Source organism: Chelon labrosus (genome assembly GCF_963514085.1).
Source record: "Chelon labrosus genome assembly, chromosome: 5".
Taxonomy (NCBI): Eukaryota; Metazoa; Chordata; class Actinopteri; order Mugiliformes; family Mugilidae; genus Chelon; species Chelon labrosus.
This window is the reverse complement of record NC_140341.1, coordinates 28,523,556-28,544,246: the sequence shown is the minus strand read 5'-3', so window position 1 is coordinate 28,544,246 and position 20,691 is coordinate 28,523,556. Positions and strand designations below refer to the sequence as shown.

At 41.0% G+C, this 20,691-nt stretch overlaps 1 protein-coding gene across 1 annotated transcript in view; it reads right to left on the bottom strand.

Annotated features, from left to right (window-relative positions):
- gli2a (GLI family zinc finger 2a) overlaps positions 1–15,188 on the bottom strand; it is a 73,413-nt gene extending 58,225 nt beyond the window's left edge. Inside the window, exon 1 of the mRNA XM_084545160.1 lies at positions 14,755–15,188. The gene's annotated coding sequence lies outside the window, so the exon portion shown is untranslated. The remainder of the gene's footprint in view (positions 1–14,754) is intronic.
- Between the last annotated feature and the right edge of the window lie 5,503 nt (positions 15,189–20,691).

Sequence of the window (20,691 nt, the reverse complement as noted above, 5' to 3'; positions counted from 1 at the left end):
GAAGGAAGCAGTACATTTAACATTTACAGCTGTGAAAACAGTGGCATGTTGGTACTGAACAGTTAGCAGTGATAAACATGGATGAACAAAAAAACTGCACCTACAGAAAGTTAAAGCTGTTCTGTGCCAGAGGAAAAACAAATTCTTGAAAAGCCAGCCTTCAAACATTATTTTAGTCATGAGAGCCGTCTATTAATAATGTTGGTAAGAGTTCAAGGATATTTCTAACCAAAAATGGTTAAAGTAAAAAAAGACACGAGTAAAATTGTGCCAGTTATCATAGACATAGATATAATTTCGAAAAGGGTTTAAGTTACTATGGAACAAGCAAGCAGAGCAAAAAAAACAAAAAAAACAAACCCTAATACAACACATGTTAGGACCTGTAGTTTTTTGTGTATTAACAAATCAAGCGGATTTGTCCAGGCACAAGTGCTACAGCACGCTGTCACAACGCAAACCCCAATACCAAGTTTCACCTTTTTCAAATAAAGGAAAAGCCCAGCAATTGTGGTAAGTTACAGAAGCCAGTAGAACAGCAGGATTTAAGTTCTCACTGAAAAGCTTCCACAAATTAAAACACGACTTTTGTGGAATTAACAAAAACCAAACAAAAGAGAAATTTGACTATTCTCAGACTCTTGCAGACTGCACTACACAGGCATTGATTTGCAGGGCAAAAACACACCATGGTATAAGAGTAAAATATACCACGGTGTAAAATTATTAATTGAAATAAGTATTTATTGTCTGTTGTCTTCGTGTAGTTCTCATTAAATCTGACTACAATTTAAAATATTAAAAATATTATACTTTAGAGTCAAATAACCATCCTAAATGAAAAAGAATGAGCATCTGAGTCGTATCACAGCATTTACAGTTTTTTCAGATGTGCACATGTTTTTATTCTGTCAGCCAGGGCCCTAAACACACACAGAGGTTTCTCAGTTTGATGTAATGAGTCAACAGCGCCTCTTCTTTTCCAATTGTAAATGTGAGTGGCTCTTAGCGCTGAGGTTATTAGGTTTTAGCTGCAAACGCTGTGTCAATACCCCCTTATGTCTGCGTGAAAGGCTCGATGACTTGGCAACATGCCACTTGTTTGACTTGGTGGGACCTACAAGATCATCCTGTGCAGAGAGCAAATAAAGAGCCGGTTTCCCTGACCAGCCTGGAAGGGGAAAGTCATTCCACACTCTCTGGCTAACTTGTGGTCATCGCTTCTCCACCTGCTTTCAGACGCTGGTGAGAAAACGTTGTGTGTGCTTTGACAGAATGCTGAGAGGACGTTACTACAAGACTGAACAACTGCATGTTATTTGAGGAGGTGACTTCACATTTCACAGGTGCAAGGAAGAGAAATGTTTCCATATAGGGTCTGCAAGTTTAAGAAAACTCAATATTTTACAAGAGCTTTGGGGCATGTGTCCAAATGACGCTTTTTAGTCTTCTCCTCACACCTGTTTGAGCTATGAAAAGTTGATTAAAACCTTTACACAAGAAGCAAAGGCCGATTTCTTGTAAGGTATAATAAGCTAAATGTGTTTATGGCTTGACTTGTATCCAAAGGAGACTGAAACAGAAATTAAATTCCACTTGACTAAGGGAAATGTAATTTTGGCTCGACATAAAAGCACCAAAGTCCAAAGGATTTAAATAACCTATTAAAAATCCTGCCGTACTGGATGGTGTGAGACCATGTAAATGCAAACACACAACTGCACATGCTGAGAATGATACTGTCATTAAAAGGAAAACGTAATTGTTCAGTGATCTGGTTACTGCTAGCTGAATGTGTGAAGTACTGGTTTTGGTTTCATGTGGATTTCCAACATGTCATCCTCTATTGTGCGATGTGTGTACTAGCAACCATGTCTGTGACCCTTTGGAGGTGCCAGTCGCCTGTCACTGAGCCAATGTAAGCCGATTAGAGGTGGGCGACTAACAGGTTTAGGCTGCATCTGTTTCTTTTTTTCTCCTGCCAAACGTACCCAAGCTAGCCAGCGAGCCGTCTTGTCCTGAAGAACTCCGTCACTCTGACATCACCTTAGCGATAGAATTTAACATGCTCTTTCATGGGCCTTTATCGTGTTCACTCTTGGCCAGAAAGCAGACTCTTTTTTGGTGCTGAACCCCTTTGGCTCAGATAAGAAGTGTCCATGAACACGCCGGCGCTTGGAGCAACAGTGTTTGCTTTTCAAGCAGGCTGACCCCTAAAAAATAACTGAGAATCCTCCCCTTAACACCACCATCTGATGAACATCTGGCATCGCATTAATAGCTGTGATGCTTTTACAGCATGCCAGCTATTTGCTTTCCTATTGCCTCTGAAGCTTGAGCCAATATTCTGATGAAGAAGAGTTTGGGTACAAGCACCTGCACAAGTCATTCACTTAAAAAAATAGCAGGTTCAGTTTAGGGTGCTGTAAGATTAAACATATTAATGAAAAGCTATATTTTAGTACATTTGTGGCCCCAAATTCACCCCCTCCCTTAATTTCATGGAGCTGTGACATTACCCCCGTTAGCCAATGTCTCCCGAAAGGCTAGACCTGTGTTGCCCCCAATGACAGGGAAGCCCAGCTCTGACGGGCTAGTACAGGTGTCAAGAACCAAGAGGACAGATGGCAAGGGCCAAAGGCGAACAAACAACAAGGGCGCACTTCTTTTCTCATCTTCTGGTTGGCTGGGCAGCCCACTGCGGCACGAACGGGATAAGGGATCTTACCCCACCCTCTGGTGCCATGTGACCGCAGGCTTGGAGATTTCAGAGAGCAGAGCAGCATTGCCCTCACTTAAAACAGGCACCTACATCCAGGGTAGTCAAATAATGATTTGTCATTTTGGAAATATGTTATAATATGTTATATCACCACGTTATATTACATCTTTAACCTCGACATCCGCTCATTAAATCTTCTGCATCTGGTATTTTTGGAATAAATGGATTCAGATGATCCACAATATATATATTCTGGGAAGTGCCAATACAAAAGCTCCACATAAATTGCTGTCTAGCAGAAAAGTCCAAAAATAAGAATTGGGCAGATTACTGGTGTAAATGATTTATTTGGTTCATTTCAATTCAAAGCTGCATTTTCACTGGTGAGTCTGAACTAACCATATCCGAAACCTTAACCCTAAAAGTTTTACATTAAAGCTGCTTTGTTCTTGTTCCTTCCTGCCACACAGCCACAAAACTGGATGTTTTTTTCCACTGAGAAATGTCTTTGCCTTTAGTGAATAATCTGCTTTGGGGCAAAGAAACTGTGTGTTTTTCTTTTTCCCTGAGGAAGACTGCGGGTTTAACTGTTGTTGAAGTGAGCTCAGATGCCAAGAAACATGACTTGTATTTAATGCATTCAACAAATTCTTCAGCGCTATTTTCAATCACAGTCCGCCCACACCCGGACTTTGAATATGTTCTGGCTGAATATCAAATTGACTTATTTAATGATTCATGGCTACAAGAGGTAGCATAAAGGGACCTGGGCTGGTATAGTGAGCAGGGTGGCAAATACAGTTTATAAAAGAGATACTACATCTAGATTTCCCTTCACCGAGCTCTTTCTGTCACTGACCATCCAGACATGGCACTTCACCACATGAGGCGCCCGGAAAAAAACACTGAGGTAATGGGGAAAGTCAACTGTATCCAGAGCAGAAAAAAACAGAGCAGGTATCTTGAAAGAAATGAGTCCGAAAAAAATCACTTGACTAATGAGTTTATACTTTAGGTCTGCCATTATCTTGCTCCATTTGCAGATTCTTTCAAATCTTGTCTTTTCTCTTCTCTGACCTCCTCTTCCTCTCTCTGTTAATTTAGCTTCTACCCCCTTTGTCTCACACTCGCAGGACTTTTGTTATGAGACCCAGTGTGTGTTTTTCTTAGCGCCTCGTTCAGTTTCAAGTGTTCCTCTCCTCCACTACCGTTCAACAGCTCCCCTTTCACCAACACTGAAAGGAATGCAAACACACATCAAAAGAGGCCCTCTCATTTTGAAGATTTCCAGGCTTTGCTCTTCTTACTTTCTTCCTTCCTATCTTTCAGTAAATGCGATCCGTATGCTGGTAGGCGCTCTTTCCTGGCAGCACACACACACACACACAGACAAACACACACACACACACGGATGCACAGAGTCATTTTGCACACACTCAATGAGAATCTCACCCACTGCTGTCCCACACTCTGCTCACTTGGCAGACTCAAGAGAGATGGATAGGTAAGGTCTCTGCCCCTATGCCACCTGCAGACCTCTCTACTCAGGTTTCTGATGGTGACACTCATGCAGGTTAACATAACATCCACCAAAAGCCAAAATACCATCTTGTTTTACATATTTTTGTCTTCATCACAGACGTTACGTTACTTTGATTTGCTCTTTCGCCAGCCTGCTATAGGCAGCTATAGGCATGCTGGTGAAAGAGCCTTTCAATCATTTCTTCATTTTCAATCATTTCTTCAATTGATTACTTATTATTTTCAGAATAATGCATTGTTTAGATGACCCAATGACATGTAGCATTTTCTCCTTATGCTATTATAATATAGTGCACTAAACCTGTCCAAAATGATCCATTTGAGCAACTTCCTTTGAACTGTGAGTAGCAAAGCTGTTGTAATTGTGATTTTTATATTAAATGTACTTCAAATGATAAACTACCTGAAAACACCTCTTCATATGGACACACTGACACAGAATCTCACTTCTGAGCATGATTCAGGAATTGCAGATAGCTGCAGCAAAGCTCTAAATGCACCAAACAGCATACAACGAAAAACACTGTAACGGCAGACAAAGTTAGCGGTTGCCTGTGAACACAGCGGAGAGTGTTGCAGTCAATATTCAATTTTATTTATATATGTAGCATCAATAACAAGGAGCACCCAGAGCCTGAAACCCAGAGAGCAAGCCTGAAGGCGAGGGTGAGAAGGACAAACTCCCTTTTGACTGGAAGAAACCTTGAGCAGAGCCCAGCTCATATGGAGGGACCCATCTGCTGGAGGCCAGCCGGGTAGAGACAGAAAAAAAGAGAGATCTTTCAGAGCACTGAACATGTTAATTCTATATGTTATATGTGTTTACTGCTTAGTTCAGCTGTTAATCCAGTCCGTTCTTCAAGCTTTGTCCTATTCACAGAAAACCAACCAGTGTATACACAACTCGTTGCGCTCCAGCGGGCAAAAGGCTAAACACAATGATACACTAAGGTGGAATGCTACAAACATCAGATCTAATTTACAGGTAGACAGGTGTAGAAGATGGTGGTGACGGGCTCCACATAGGCTTCATCTTTCACCACGCTTCAGTTGTACCTCTACTATATCCGGATCCACAGAGTTCCTCGCATAATTTACACAAAAAGAACACATGGTTTTCCCCTCACATAGCCAGCCCTAACCACCTCGGCCGGCCCTTCCCCAGTACTCTGCAACAGTTTCATAGGGAACCTTTAATTTGACTTACCAGATGTTCTCTCCATGAAAGTGTTTTTAACTTAACAAACGTGTCCTTCTTTACACTATTCAGTTCATTTTTACTCTTGGCTGCTGCGGTGCAGTCAAATATTCACTATAAAAAAACAGATTTTAAGGCGTTCAGCGGTGGTTCACTACATTTGAGACTGTATTCCTGCCAACTTCCATCATTACAATGTTTTAACTTTTTAATTCCTCTGAATTTTGGGCCAGGATAAATACATATTAATGGGCACCTTGGGTCATGGCAGTGTAAAATAAAAGTCACGGAAAACCTCTGCTCTAATCACTCTGGAATCACCTTCATAATGTGGACTTCTTCAACAATATTTACCTAAATGGGATTTTTATGTACCAGATCTTGGATTTATGTGGCCAACATAAGTATTTGTTAAACTTATGCACTTTTAAAGCAGGAATTATAAATGTGGGTTATATATAACAATAGACAGTGTGTGAACAAATGAGAATGTGCGTGAGTGACAGAAAAATAATTAACCCAATTATCCTGGCCCCGTCAGCTCTGAAGAGTGTTTTGGTTTTATAGCGAACGACTACTGTGTTGGTTGAGTCTAAGCATACCAGCCTGATTTTCAGCCACAGCAAGAAATGTCATTCAAGTAGTTGGGGGAGACCAAAATGGCCCTATGTAGCCACAAATGTATTACTGCAGACTGAAACACCTTTGGGGATAGAAAAGGTGGGCAAATTTAAAGATCTGCACATTTCAAAAACCTGGCACTTACAGCATAAGCAACTCCATAAAATTATCTTATGTGGGAAAAATGTGTATGTTATCAGTGCAAGGCAATGAATATCAGACTAGGAATGTTTTTGTTGACAGATGATACACTAAAATGGACGGCAAGCTTCAGAGACCTCCGAGAGAAGACAAGTTTAGACTAGGACAGGGCGCATTCTCTGTGGGTGAATCACTTGTCTATGGAGAAACGTCTCCCTGTGAAAATTTGAAGCTCAGGTCGGAAAGGTCATGAAGTAGACTGTGAAAGGCTTGACAGCAGAACATTATCCATTAGTCGGATTCAGAGGTTGAAACACTCATCACTACAGGCTGTCATGCATGTAAGCCGCGGTAGGCTTTCTCATACCAGGGAGAAGCTTTTCTAAGCAATTTGACTTGTATGCAACTTTATTATATGTGTAGCCACGCACATTAGTGCTTTCTTTCTCAAACTGTTTCTCCATCTTTTAATTATTTTATTTTTAAAAATCTATCCGTTCTGTTATAATCTGCAGACTGCACTTGGGGACTTTAGTCCCTTATCAAAACCCAACCAACCTGTGGTTTTCAGATGATACAGAGATGAGACACTAACAACTGATGTAATATAAAAGGCATCTAAAACAGCAGAGAAAAGCTCCGCGGATGAGTTCTTACCCCACCCCTGAACCTGACCTTTCCTGCTAGTAAAGGCAATATCCTGTGGTTGATCTCTTTGTCTCCCTCAACCAACACAAAACAGATGTGGAGCTCATGACCAGTACATAGTCCCCAAGTGGGAGGAATCTAGAATTGATGCAACATGGGTTTTTGTCTTGGATACTGATGAAGGGTAAAGAATAGTACTCCACAAACATTCCACTGCATGCCTATAACACTGACCTACGTCTTCTGTATAGAACCAAAGATACTGTCATTTTTACTGTCGTGATCCCTTTTCTTTGCAAACTTGCAACCCAACTACAAGGTTGTCGTTTTAGTATCATGAAGTTATGTGTAGAAAAAACGTGTTCTGTTTAGTGTGGAGGAGGGGGGGGGGGGGATGGCCAAAATGATAAGAATTCATCCTGAGGGGGAACATGAATACCTTTCAGCCAGGACATCATCCGACACTGCTGGCTCTGAAGACGCGCTGCTGACATGCTAAACAAAGCTGGTTTCAGCATTCTGAGATGTTTAATTGTGAAATGACAGGGTAGCCTATGTTACACGACTAGGAAATTCCAAAGGGGGGTTTCTCAAGACATTCAAACACTGTACATTTTACAAAATTAACCAAAGCCCAACAGATTAAATTACAAAAAGAAATTCTCAAACTACAATCTGTGAAGTTTTCGTTACTTGCAAATCACAGCTAAATGATCGCTGAGCTGGCCCTGTAACTGTGTTAAAGTTTGGCTGCGTGTGTTACACTCACAGCTGTCACTGGTGCAGCATTGCCCGCTGCAGAGTTGAGCCGGCTTCCTCTCTTAAGCATTTGGCCTGGGTCATTCATCCTAAATGTGTTGTTAGCACTCACTCTGAACTGCTTCAGCTGTCAATAACCCCGACAACTACTTAAGAAAAGCTGACACTGTGTATGTGTGTTCCTGTGCACAGTCACAGCGGATATGCCCACAAGCCAGTGATTTGGCCAAATCAAGGCTGGCGTTTGCTGCAGTTGGGTTCGGTTGTGGTGCAACTTCCACATTGTTGCGGCGAATCACCACGGCAGTAGAAGTGATTCGGATATCCGACATTGTGCGTCTGTGGGTATGCATTGCTGGCTCGTTCAAGCCAGCTGCTGCTACCTCCTTGTTAGATGTCAGACAAGAAGGGGGACTCCCCTTGAAGTTGGCCGGGGGTGTATGTGTGTTCACTGGGGATGCATCTATGGCAGCTGTCAAAGCGCATCGCCAGGTTAGGTCTTGTGTTAATTGTAACAACTGTTAACTGTGAAATGACTTACAACTATCAGTAGATATAATGTTGTTGTTTTCAAGATGTCCCTCTGTCAAATGTACGCTGCTATTCTTTGTATTCAACAAACGTGACCTTAAGGGCCTGTTCAGACCTTGCCTTAACATCTGATCTGGGCGTAAAAGACAGGTCTGAACACCCCCAAGACCCCAAGAATTTACGAATGAAAGTATTTAATATGAGTACACGAGTGTGATTATGTGTTAATTATCGACGCAGGCATGTTGATGTGTAAGGAGCCATGTGTGGTTAACTTACTATTTCTTTAATCACCAATGTCTTTAGGAGATGCACGTTAATGCCAGGTCTGAATATGAGCACCTAAAGCTGGCCACTTGCAGCCGGATAGCCCAGATCGGATCTTAACGCAAGGTCTGAACGGGCTGTAAGATTCAGACTGTCAAACCCCCTATGCGATGACTCACTTTAAATTCGCCTATCATGGATCAAACAATATGTGAGGTTTGATCATGCCGCTGTAGTATGAGCTGCAGTTAAATGTCTCTGTTATGCTCATTCCTGGCATCATCAGGGTTACTTTTATCAGATATTCCTGATCCTCTAGAGCCATAGAAGCCATTGTAATACTGCAATGCACCACTGCACCAATGAAGGAATTTTTTTACAAGCTGAAGTGTGCTTTGCCATGAGCCAACTGAGCTTTCGTGTCCCTTTAATTGTGTGTTCTGGATTAAAAGTACTAAATGTGCATCTCAATGTGACTTACAAAATCAAGAGCCATACTGCAATCCTACCCACATCTGAACACAAAGACAGCTTTCAGTGTTAAAACAACTCTCATATTGATGTGCTCTTTATCGTGCAACATAAGTCTGTACAAACATTAATGTGTACTTTGCTGCTTAACAACCGACTTGATGTGGATTTTCTGCCGCTTTCACCGCTCTTTTTATTTTCCTGGAATGCGTTGCTGCAATGTGACCACCTGTTGACGTCGCTGAGTTCACCCTGAGAGCAGCCCGCATGTGAAACAACTGAGCACAATGATGAGCCCTGCACATAACCAGTATGGTTTTCATCCTACTTTCTCTCTAATGAGCTGATTACAAAACATGAGCAAACCTCATTTTGGCTCAGAGCCACGGTGAGATTTAGACAGAGAAGAGAGGGAGCGAGATGATGGCAGCAACATGTTGTGAGGGAGGGGAGGTTCAGAGTAAGTTGCTAAAGACAACCACATGTCTCTATATCCAAGCTCCGCTCATAGTCTCTCTGACTCTCTGTCTCTTGTCTCTGGCTTCTATCTTAGAGGAGACAGTGGCCTGGCATTGAGTCAGCACAATTTGGAATCTAATATCTCCCATCATATGGAAACATAAGAAAAGAAACCCAACCGCCCAGCCCTTGAGGTTGCGTCAACTTTGTAGCTATGGGAGGGCCCATTGTAAATCATAACTTAAAAACTATTTGCCCTTTCCTCATCCTAACACAAACCCTAGAGTTAAGAGCAGAAACTAATTTCACTACCCCTCTTCCTTCGCTCTGCGATGGCTGCATTTTGTTGTTGGTGGCCTCTGCATAGACCCCAACCTCTGTCTCTGCATCAGATTAGGGCCGGTGGCAAACACACTAGACAATATGCCATTGTCTGGCAGACTGTGTTAGTCTACCTCAACAGCTTGCAGCCACACAGAAAAGCCTCTTGGGTGTCTGATAAGGAAGTGATACTGAAGAGAAATCATAATCCTTCTCTCAGATGACACTTTCATCTGACAGTCTTTTTTTTCACAGCCAGCCAAGGGGCTTACTACAGACTAAACTGATGTCTTAAAATTACATATTTTGGCAACAAGCTGTTAGTCTTGATCCAAGCTGGATATCCATTTCATAGAACCTGGACATTTTTGTGACTACATAACAAGAAATTCATCTTTGACTTCGGATAAAATTCTGCTTTATTTTACTTTCTGCCTGCCTGTGGTTTTTGCGCCTTCCAGTCACTATGAAGAACAACTGCAATAGCCATGGTCTGGTATATGCTGTTCCGATTGTGTGTGTGTGTGTGTGACAATCCAGAAACGTTACTAACTGTATCAAAAAGTAAGACGTCAACCGTCAAAGAAAGAAATGCAATGAAATCTTTACAATTGAGACGAATCCTAGAACCGTACGCTACTGATTTAGCTTGGGTTCCAATAACACTGTTGGACATAAGATGGACCAGATATTATCTCATATTAATATGTTGTCAAATGCAATTTGTTTAGAGTATCTGGTATGTTGTTGGCTGATGCAGCCTGCTGCTAGTCTCAAGTAGAGATTAGCAGTGGACTGCAGAGCTCTGGTAAGCTCACTTCTTTCTAACAGTTTAGTTACAATAGTAGACAGAAGATACATAATAGACTTTATACTGTTTTTGCAAATACAATATATATATGCAAGTACTCCACAAGGCCTTGATATGGACTTTGTTGTGTGGCATCAGTTCATCTTTGATTAAAAAACACCATAGTTGATCAAGTCTTCAATTCATATTTTCAACAACTGATGTTTCAGTAGTCTATTACACTCTATGTACTTATTATACTTTTATCATTTTTCTCCTTGTTTTTCTTTTAAATTGAAGATTGTCCTTTCGTTGTACAAGCCAATTTATAAATTGAGCTTTTATTGTGTTTTCAAGCAAAGATTTACACTATTTTAATGCTCTTTAATACACACGTCCGTCTGCTTAACAAACACAACACCTCACCCCAAGACTAAATGTGTTGTGAAATGCAAAGATAAAGAAAAGCATTCCAAAAAAAAGTGTTTAAAAAAACCCAACCTGTCACTTTCCATTGTCCAGAGTTTATCTTGTGTTGAGATAATGAAATCAGTTTCACCATCCCCCTCCTACTAATAAACTGACCTCCTGCGACCTGGGCAGGGTTCCTCCACAAGACCCCAGAGCTGCAACCACCATTGTTCCTTTGTAAGCCGATAGACAATGATGATGTTACTGCTAAAATGCTTTTGGGAACCTGGGTTTCCGATGAGTCAGTTAAGGAGTGTGTCAAGAGTTCGGCCAAGATGTGATGGGAAAAGCTGGGAAAAAATGACACATCATGCATCGCATAAAGCATGCTGCATACAAGGCCGAATCTGTTTCAGGTTTCCTTCGATTTAGGTGATGCTGGAACTATCCAAGGTAAAATTACAGGACAAAGGCACATGCATAGGAAGAGGATCGTTAGACCTTGTCGGCTTGGAAATCCAGTTTTCCTGAAACAACCTATTTCCGCAACAGTTGTAAGTTCTTGCTTAAGATGAAGGGATATGACTACAGTGATTGATGAGGTCAACCGGCCTGTAATGAGCTTGTCTGCGATTTTACCATACAGGCCTCAAAATGGCTTGTTAAATGTCCATCAGCTTTTCCTGTATTATTCCACCCCCATATGTGTAAAGAGGCCGTGTGTGTCCTTTTGACGAAGGTACTACAATCCGGTGTGACCTCGGTTTCTGAGCCGGGATTCGAGTACCCACTCATAGCTGCTCTAGTGTAAAGAGGGGGAAACAGGAGAGGGCAAAATGTGCTACAGCCCCCGCCACCTTCAACCCGGATATGATGTGAGCCTCTTTAACCTCACACACTTGAGGGAGAATGAACAGGACGCCTCGAGGGGAGTGAAACAACAGGCGTTTAAAACAAGCGCCGATTGTCCCGTGCTGTCCCTCATGCCAAAAGCAAAGGAGACGGGATTCAGTGAAGGGCTCTACAGATGAATGCAAGTGGCCATCTCTCTCACGTTTCCCCACTTTCCCCTCTATGTGAAGTGCAGCCTGACTGCGAAAGATCGCAGCGGTGTCGCTCAACACATAGCAGCCTTTTACAGCCCGCCTAAATGGACATTATAGTCTCATCAATTCATCCCCGCACCTGATTCATTCATTCTCTGCTTGGGGCAACTTGGACACACACACACACACTGTTTTTTTATCATTTCCAAATGTAAGTGTTTCAAATTTAAAATGAATCACCTTCGGTTCAGATAAAGGTTTATGTGCAGCGAGCAGCTAATTCTAAAACTGTGAAATTAATTAATACTCGTAATGACTATGGACTAAACTGTTAAGGAAAACATTGCTCTATATCTTAACTGCAACCGCTACACTCATCCTTAAAATGAATGCAATACTTTATTCTGGATCAGTGTGTAATACACACATTTCTTTTACTTATTCAGCTTATTCAACTAAGTGTGCACAGATCTCTGAGAGAAGTCCCATTTCAATCTGTCTGCATTACAAATGTATGTTAGTCAAACTGACAATAAAGCTTGATCAACCAGGCATCCAATCTTCTAAACAGTCTCTTGATCAAGGTGTGTAGGAAATATTGGAGGTCACACAAGCAACAAAACATCTCCAGGCACACACACACTAAAGAACACTAAATGGTTATGAGGATTTAAAATCACCCATCTAGTGTAGAAACCATGTTTGCTTATGACTCTTGACTACAGCAGCAAATCAGAGGTTTAAAACGTGCTTAAGGGAAACAGCACCAGCTACCCCTCAATCCACAGATGCTAAATTCTTCTGCAAACATTTTTCCGCCGAACCACCGAGGCCCCACAAGCCCCCCACCACACCCCACATCCCACCGACCGCATCCCCATGCAGGCCACATTTTCTTACGGCTGCCATCACGAGGTGACAGGCCGCTGAATGGCTTCATTGGTACAGTGCAGTGTCTGAGCTCGGCGAAATGAGGCTCTGAGCGGGATGGGCTGAGGTTGAAGGCATTCTCTCTCTCGGTCTCTTTTCAACTTTTGAGTTTACTCAGCGGGAGTGGGTGGTTGTGGTGGAGAGGAGCAGGGTTGTGTTGGGGGGTGCTGGGGCGGTGCTCCTCCCCCTTCTCGGAGTCACTCAGACTTCACCCTCTTCACCCTCTCCTCCAACCCTCCTCTTCGTTCCTGTACGCTAGACTTCATCGGTATTTGCTTTAAAAAAAAAATATTTACCCCCTCCTCCTTGGCCTATGCTGCTCCAACACACACACACAGCGCAGTCACTCCTTTTCCAGTATTTGGTTCATTAAATTTTCTGCAGACTTCCAGAAAAGAGGCTCAAAAAAAAAAAAAAAGAACCAGATCAATAAAGTGCGGCCTGTGCACAGAAGCTATGTGTGAAAATGGGGGCTACAGAAGCATACATAGAACAGCACACAGGGGCAGGGGCTGTGGAGATGAAAGTGACATGGCCACTATAGGGTCTCTGAACGCTACAGAGCGGAGCCCCCGAACTGAGGCTGAATGAGCTGAATAGGCTCATCCATTCTTCACTCCTTTCACTCTCTGTAGGCCCTAACTGTTGGAACTCTTCATTCCTCACAATGGGCAAACGCACTAAAACTTTTTCTTTTTTTTTCTCATGCAAATCACCTCGGCCCTGACTGGCATTGTCATCATGTGAAGCAGAAAACACACATGCACAAACCGGGCACGGAAAAAAAAAGGACCACAAATATTGGTATTATCCGAAGCTTTAACACCTTGAATTGTTCACACACTTGAATAATTCCTTAAATCATCCCGTCTCGGCCCTAAAGCCGAAAGTATTTTCCAACTTTTCTAGGTCTGTGTCTCATTAACATTCAAAAAGCCCATTTGATTTTCAAATGCGACTTATATGGTGGGAGAAAAAAAAAATTACAAAACCCCAAAAGCAGTTTCCTTTACACTAATATGTAGGCCAGAAAACTAACAAAAAAGTGGGACTCAAGTCCGCACATAAGTTTGGAGATCATTAGCAGCGCTTGTTAGATGGAGTAAAAGCCAACAGCAAATATAGCCGCTAAAGGGCCCCACAAAGGCGTGAAGTGTTTGTTGACTGCTCAGTCTGGAGAGCAAACAGTAAACTCTGAATCTTTCAACATTAAGTACACATCTCCCACAGCCCTGTCACAGTAATGTGTCCATGCTGCTACTGCATTCCTAACACTTTCTGCTTGATGTTTGTCCTTTTGCTTTGTAGCATTAAGAGATTAAAAAAGCAGAGACGGTTCAAAGGTTAAAAAGGAATGCTTAGGTGGCTTCTTTAGTGATGTGGAACAAAATAATTGTTTAAGTAGTTTTTCACATAAAGTAGAAAATGCTCTCCTCGTGTTGGAAAATGTACTCTGAGTTAAATTTCACAAGTTTTATCAAAGTGAATTTTATATTGGATAGAACAATCAAACAAAAAAATATGTCAATTCAGTTTTAGAAGTTTCAGAAGAAGACATTAACTATTAAAGGGTATGTGGAAGGATTGGCGCCGAGTATTCTGATCACATCTCTTCCCATATGGATCAAGTTGCAGGACAAAAAATTTTTTGGATTCCTGTGTCAGATAAGTTCAAAGTGCAAATGAGATGTGAAGCTGCCCTAAGCCTCATCTGCCGCTGACACGCAAGGCAGCAGGGGGAAAAAAATAGAGATGAGAGGCGGAGAAACTAAGCAGTAAAAGACATCTGAACAACCCTGGAGTTAGGACATTAACACGGACAATCACAAACACTGTTACATTTAAAGCGGTCTCTCCCAAAGCCGCCGCTGTCAGCATCACCACAAAGTTTCCCTACCTTCGCTGCCGTCACTTTTCGAAGCCGAAGCCTCTTCTGCTCCCGTCTTTTTGTCCGATGAAAACTTTGCCAGGAGTCTGATTCCCGTAAACTAGAACTGAGCTGGCACCGCCGCTGAACGCAAAACGCGCAAACAAGCCTCTCCGGAGTTGACGCGAAACGCCATGTACCGAGTTAAGAAAAGTTTTGAAACGCGCAAAGTTTGCATTACACCTCCTCTATCCCAGGGAGCGACTCAGTGCGAAGCTGGAGTCGCGTCTAAGTTTTTCTTAAAATCCATCTTCTCCGAGTGGTGCGCTCTTGTGTGCGTTCTTTGCGCGCTTTTTTTTTTTCTTCAGCAAACTAACATGATGCGTTATAGTCTTTTCTTTTCTTTCTCTGTCGTGCGCGTAAAAGTTTGGAACTAAAAGCGGTACGGCCTCTCACGGCAGTTGTTGCAGAGACATGCGGTGGTGTTGAGATCTTCAGGCTGCTGATCTGTTTTCAATCCGACCCCCCCTTTCCTTCCCCCACTTTACCATCTCCTCCTCTCTCACTCCCCTTGCTCCCTGGTGAGTTGGGCCATTTGCTGCACCAGATGGGCCGGGCTAACTCAATCCAGCAGTTGTAGTCGGGAGAAAAAAGTTAGGTAAAGTTTCATTTATGGTTCGATTTTTCACGGCCAGTACAGTTAAGGATGTCAATTGGAGCCAGTTTTGTCCGGGATTTTGTGGTCATCAGTATGAAACACAGAGCAGCAGCAGCTGCAGCGCACCAATCAATGCTTTAGCTGAAATGATTTCATCAGGTTTCTTATGGTTGCTAAAACAGCACTTAGAGCTACAGTTGTATTTTTTTTTCCTTTTAAGAGCAATAATTCTCTTATGAGAAGCCAGAGAACGAATAATCAAAGAACTCTCTTATCTTGTCCAAAACAAATGCATACTCAATAATGCATCCAAGCTATCTATCTGTCTGTCTAGTCAACAAACTATCACAATTCTTGCTTTTTTTTTTAAACCCGCCCAAGTTTTTTCCCTTTCACTGGAACCTTTTGTATACATGTGATGCATGTATAGATTTCACCTCAGACACTCCAGTCTGAGTGAAAGTACAGTATTTACAGGCCTGTTTTATGTTTTTGCAATTAATGGTCATTTCTAAGGAGAGAGAAGAAGGACAAATATAAAGAGAAGATAGAAATTGAGGGGAGCTAAGTCCATGTCGCATAAAATACACACTCAGCCGGACTTTAAAAACCTACCTAAGGAATAAATTAAATTTAAAAACAAAATAGAAAAACACCAACCACCATTTAAAAATGACTTAAACACTTAATTATCAAAAGTAAAAGTACTCCAGATGTAGCAGAATGACGCATTTCAGTAGAAAATATAGCCGATCAATGCAAGGCAGCTCAGCACGCTGTGCTGGCTCTTGGGAAACTGATCTACTTTGATACTACCTGGTAGTTTAATATCTAACAATATAAAGTTTTACTAGTTTGAAAACACTGAAAATGGCAATACTGAATTAAAATGTAAATCCATCCAATCCGAATTTACAGCCCTTGAGTAAATGTTACGTTCCAATGTTGTCATGCTGTCTCATGTGTACAGTATCTTTTACCAGACCAATGTCTATTCGGAGGATTCAAATCATGCTCAGTTATTACACTCTTTTCAGTGTTATATACTCTCTTTTACACTGGTTTATCCATATCTCTCAGAAGACATGCTGTAAGTAATTGCAGACCTATAAAGTGATTAGGGCGAACGATCATTATGAATAAAAATGTGTGTTATGCTGCAGAAATTATTAGTAACTTCATGATAAGAACTTAGCCAGACAGCAACTGTGTGTGGATCATAGTGATGAGATATTATTAGTATTGGCTGTCAGCAAGTATTTGGATTCTTTGCTTAAGGAAGAGGAAAAGTCGAACCTCCCGTTTCTCTTACTCTCTGTGCTATGTGAGATTTTATACACTAGAATACTGCCTGACCCAAAATGTAATGTGTGGTAATTTTACCTCACATTTACCTCACCAACTTCTGAACTGATTTGTTTAGTCTATGGTACAACCCGTTTAAAATTAATATGGTTCAGGTGCAAAATGAAAACAAAATGGTAAAACCAAAATCATTGCAGAAGCTTCAGAAATAAATTTACAAAGTAGAATTTAGTTCAGTTGGTGTCCATATTTAAACAACTTTATTTAGTTCCGGTTGTAATCTTGCTCTAATATTCTCCATTGTATATGAATATATGTGGCTGAATTCATTTGAGTTGAAACACTGGAGCTTTTGGGACCCCTGCACCCGAGAAGCTAAGTGGCTCCCCGCTTTGCAATACTACCGTTGATATACTGTATGCACATCAAGGACATTTAAGTCCTGTGTTTTACAGTATAAGAGGTGTATACAATGCATGAAGAAAATTATTTTTTTCAGCTTTTATGGTCCATACAATCTGCACTTTCTACCTAAGGGGTGGATTTGTAGTAGTGAGCATTCATATTCCCGATAAAGACTGAGGTATAAATAAACCAAAAGTAAAAAATGAAAGATTCACATAGAGAGACAATACAAACAGTACCTGCAATGTTCAACTCATGTCCATTCACTGGTCAGCAGTATTTGGTCATGGCAGAGCTCATTTAAAGTGTTTTATATACCACTGGGAAATAATGTCAAAAGTTGAAATAGTGCAAATTAGCAGCATAAAGTGAACAAAGCATGCGTGCATGAAGCTGACTCATTCATTAATTCTTCATTGCTCATCCTTGTGAGGCTTCCGTGGTTTCAGAAGGCCTGTCAATCACAAACCCACACAAACAGAAAAAGGGGCACTATGAAGGAGGCTGTTCAACATCTTTGTAGGACCTCTTTCACACGCGGGAGGACTGCACACAAACATGGAAATCACACGTAAAACCCCACACAGATTGGCCCATGCCACCTGTTCAGCTCCACAGCAGAGACATGAGACAAAAAGAGGTGGATATGAAGAGGATGAAAAGAGCGAGTCACAGAGGAATTGTCAGGCCTGGATGGTTTCAGGGCTCGAGGTGCTGCCACCTATTGTCTCTCTCTGAGCTTGCATCATGCCTGAGTGCCCACTCTCAAAACCAGCCTTTGCACATAGGCGGCCTCTGCTTCTCCCTGTGCCTCTGTGCCTGTGCATGTCCTCAAAAGAGGGTGAATGCCAGTGTCAGGCTCACTGGCCCTCTCTCCCGTGCTACTACAGTCTTACAGGCAGGAATGTTAATGAGCTTGTTGGGCTTTTTTTTTTTCTGATTGCAATAGTGTAACTGCAAAGTACTGACACTAAAGCTTTTGGAGAAAGAATCAAAGAGCGAAAAGGGATAAAGAAGTAAGGGGAAGACATGCCAAGGATTTGGAACTTATGGTTTGGTCGTATTACCTCATGCATTCTTTTGTCATAACATCTACAGCATGTGATAGTGGAACTCATAATTTAGCCAAATGTTTATCGGTCAGATATTGTTTAAATGAAAAATTAGAAGCAAAGTTCAATTTGTTCTGGTGGTAATGATCTAAATGACAGGAAATCAACTTGTGTTTATCATTGTTATAGATATATTGGTAGACTGGTGACTTTGCTGAATCATGTTGGTATGATGAATCCACTAACAGACTGGATTTTTCCTGTTTTAACTATTTTGAGTAATTGTTCATTCATTATTAGTTGTTTTTTAATTTTTTTTTGTATTCTAAGGTTTGAATTCTTAGTGTCTTGTGTCATGTTTTTTTCCCCTGGCTTTTTATAGCTTGCACGCAACATAAAAGCTTTATTAAGGCCCATGACATAAACTATTAAAGCTGTTGATGTGCAATAATAAAAAATATTTCTCATCTTTTAGCCATGTAAGCTTACAGGCCAGCTTTAAAGGAGTAAAGCGGTAGAGGGAAAATCTGAATGCTGCAGAACACGGGATGTCAAGAATGATCTCCAGCACGTAGGCATTTCCTTCTCAATAATCAAGACAAGGCTTCCTGACCTTAAAAATAGATAAATATTAACAAAGTATCCAAGGTAACCAATCAGAGAACAGCCTCAGGTCACCTGAATGCCAAAAGTTAAAGAACTTACATAATTATGTTTAGCTCCAGCTGTATCGTTACTCATTAGATGTGAACCCTTAAAGTTTGGATACTATGTGTTGAACTGATTTTAATTCAAATTTAATGTGTTGAATATATATATATATATGTGTGTGTGTGTGTGTGTGTGTGTGTGTGTGTGTGTGTATCACCAACAGAAGTAACATTTACAATTCATAAAATTAATGGAACATATATACACACGCTATACTTCAGTACTTCAAATCACAAATTAGACTCAGATGGTATATTTGGATATATCATGAGCTTGTTGACTGAGAACCATCACAAAAAAACAGTCTCTAAAGGCTTTACAGTATGTAAAACATTCAATTCAATTTTATTTATACGGCATCAATAACAATACAAATTGTCACAAGAGGCTTTTTTCCAGTCTGAAACCTGGTCTGAATCCCCCAGAACAAGCCTGAAGGCGATGGTGGCAGGGAAAAACTCAATCAAACTCTATCCATACTCTCCTGATAAAACAAGGTTGCCCCCCCCCCCCCCCCCCGACACACACACATGCATAAGAAGAAGAAGAAGAAGAAGAAGGAGACATTAAATACTTTATTTTGCATGCTGTGCATAAAATATATACTTGTGTTGCCTCATCAAAGACCATGTCATTAATGTGTAGAGTCTAGTGCTACGTTTGTGATGCACTTCCATACCTTCTACTCATTAACAAAGGAGCGCTCAGTCATAGTGTGTTAGTTTCTAAAACTTTCTAAAACCCATTTTCATTCCTCAGCTTTCAACCCAGCATGAGACCCTGTTTTTGTGCTTTTGTTTAGTCCTTTTAGTGTTTTTATTGTTTTTATTATTTTACTGTTTTTAATAGTTTGTCCTACCTATGTACAGCACTTTGTTTCAGCTGTGGTTGTTGTTAAAGTGCTTTATAAATAAAGTTGAGTTGAGTTGAGTTGAGAATAAACCATGCTTTGAATTTCTTTGAAAATGCTGCCCTCTAGTGATCATTCAGAGCATTGCCATTTGTTTGTCAAATGGGTAAAGTTTACAAAAGTACTTTAGGAGGAATTTACTTCAAGATAAAAACATTACAGTGTTATTCTATTGGCCTCAAACAGTGTTTCCATTGTCATGACTGAATAGTTTAATTAATGGCAATGATCCAAAATGAAAAAATACAGAATTCTAAGAGTGACGTGGCTCTGGTTTACAATGGGAGAAGTTAGAAAGCAGTTCCTGTTCAAAACCAAAAGGTCTCACTTCATATGCACATATGTGTTCAGGAAACACCCACTGAACAATTTCGTGTCTACTTTTTACTAAGGCTTGTGAGGCTAATCAGGCCATATGTACTGTACGTAAACCAGTTCATCAAGTCACTTTATTCTGCAGTGACTGTGTACAGTATATCCCTTTGGATCACTACACAATACAGCCCATGATTTATGGTGTTTTTTCATTTCTCTTCAGTTTCTCATTTTTTATCATTTGTGTCACTAGTCTGGAAACACTATAGTCAGATGCATTCAGGATTGTATTAAGGCTGCCTTAGTTCAAGTTCACACTGACAGATTTGACTGACTGACTTGATTTGTTGACACATCACTTTCATTCCCAGCTTGTGGCCCTTAAATCTTCTGCTATTATTTAAAATTTCCACTTGAAAAAAACATCCCACATTCTGTTACAAACAGCCCCTAATCTTTAAGTTCATCATAGCATTACGGATTGGAGACAGAACCAGTCTTCAGTCGTGACCCCCACCACCGGAAAGACATTTTGTACATGCTAATGCTAATGCTAACCTGTTCTCAGCTGCAACTCTACCCAATTTGATGCAGCTGAAATTTACCAAAGT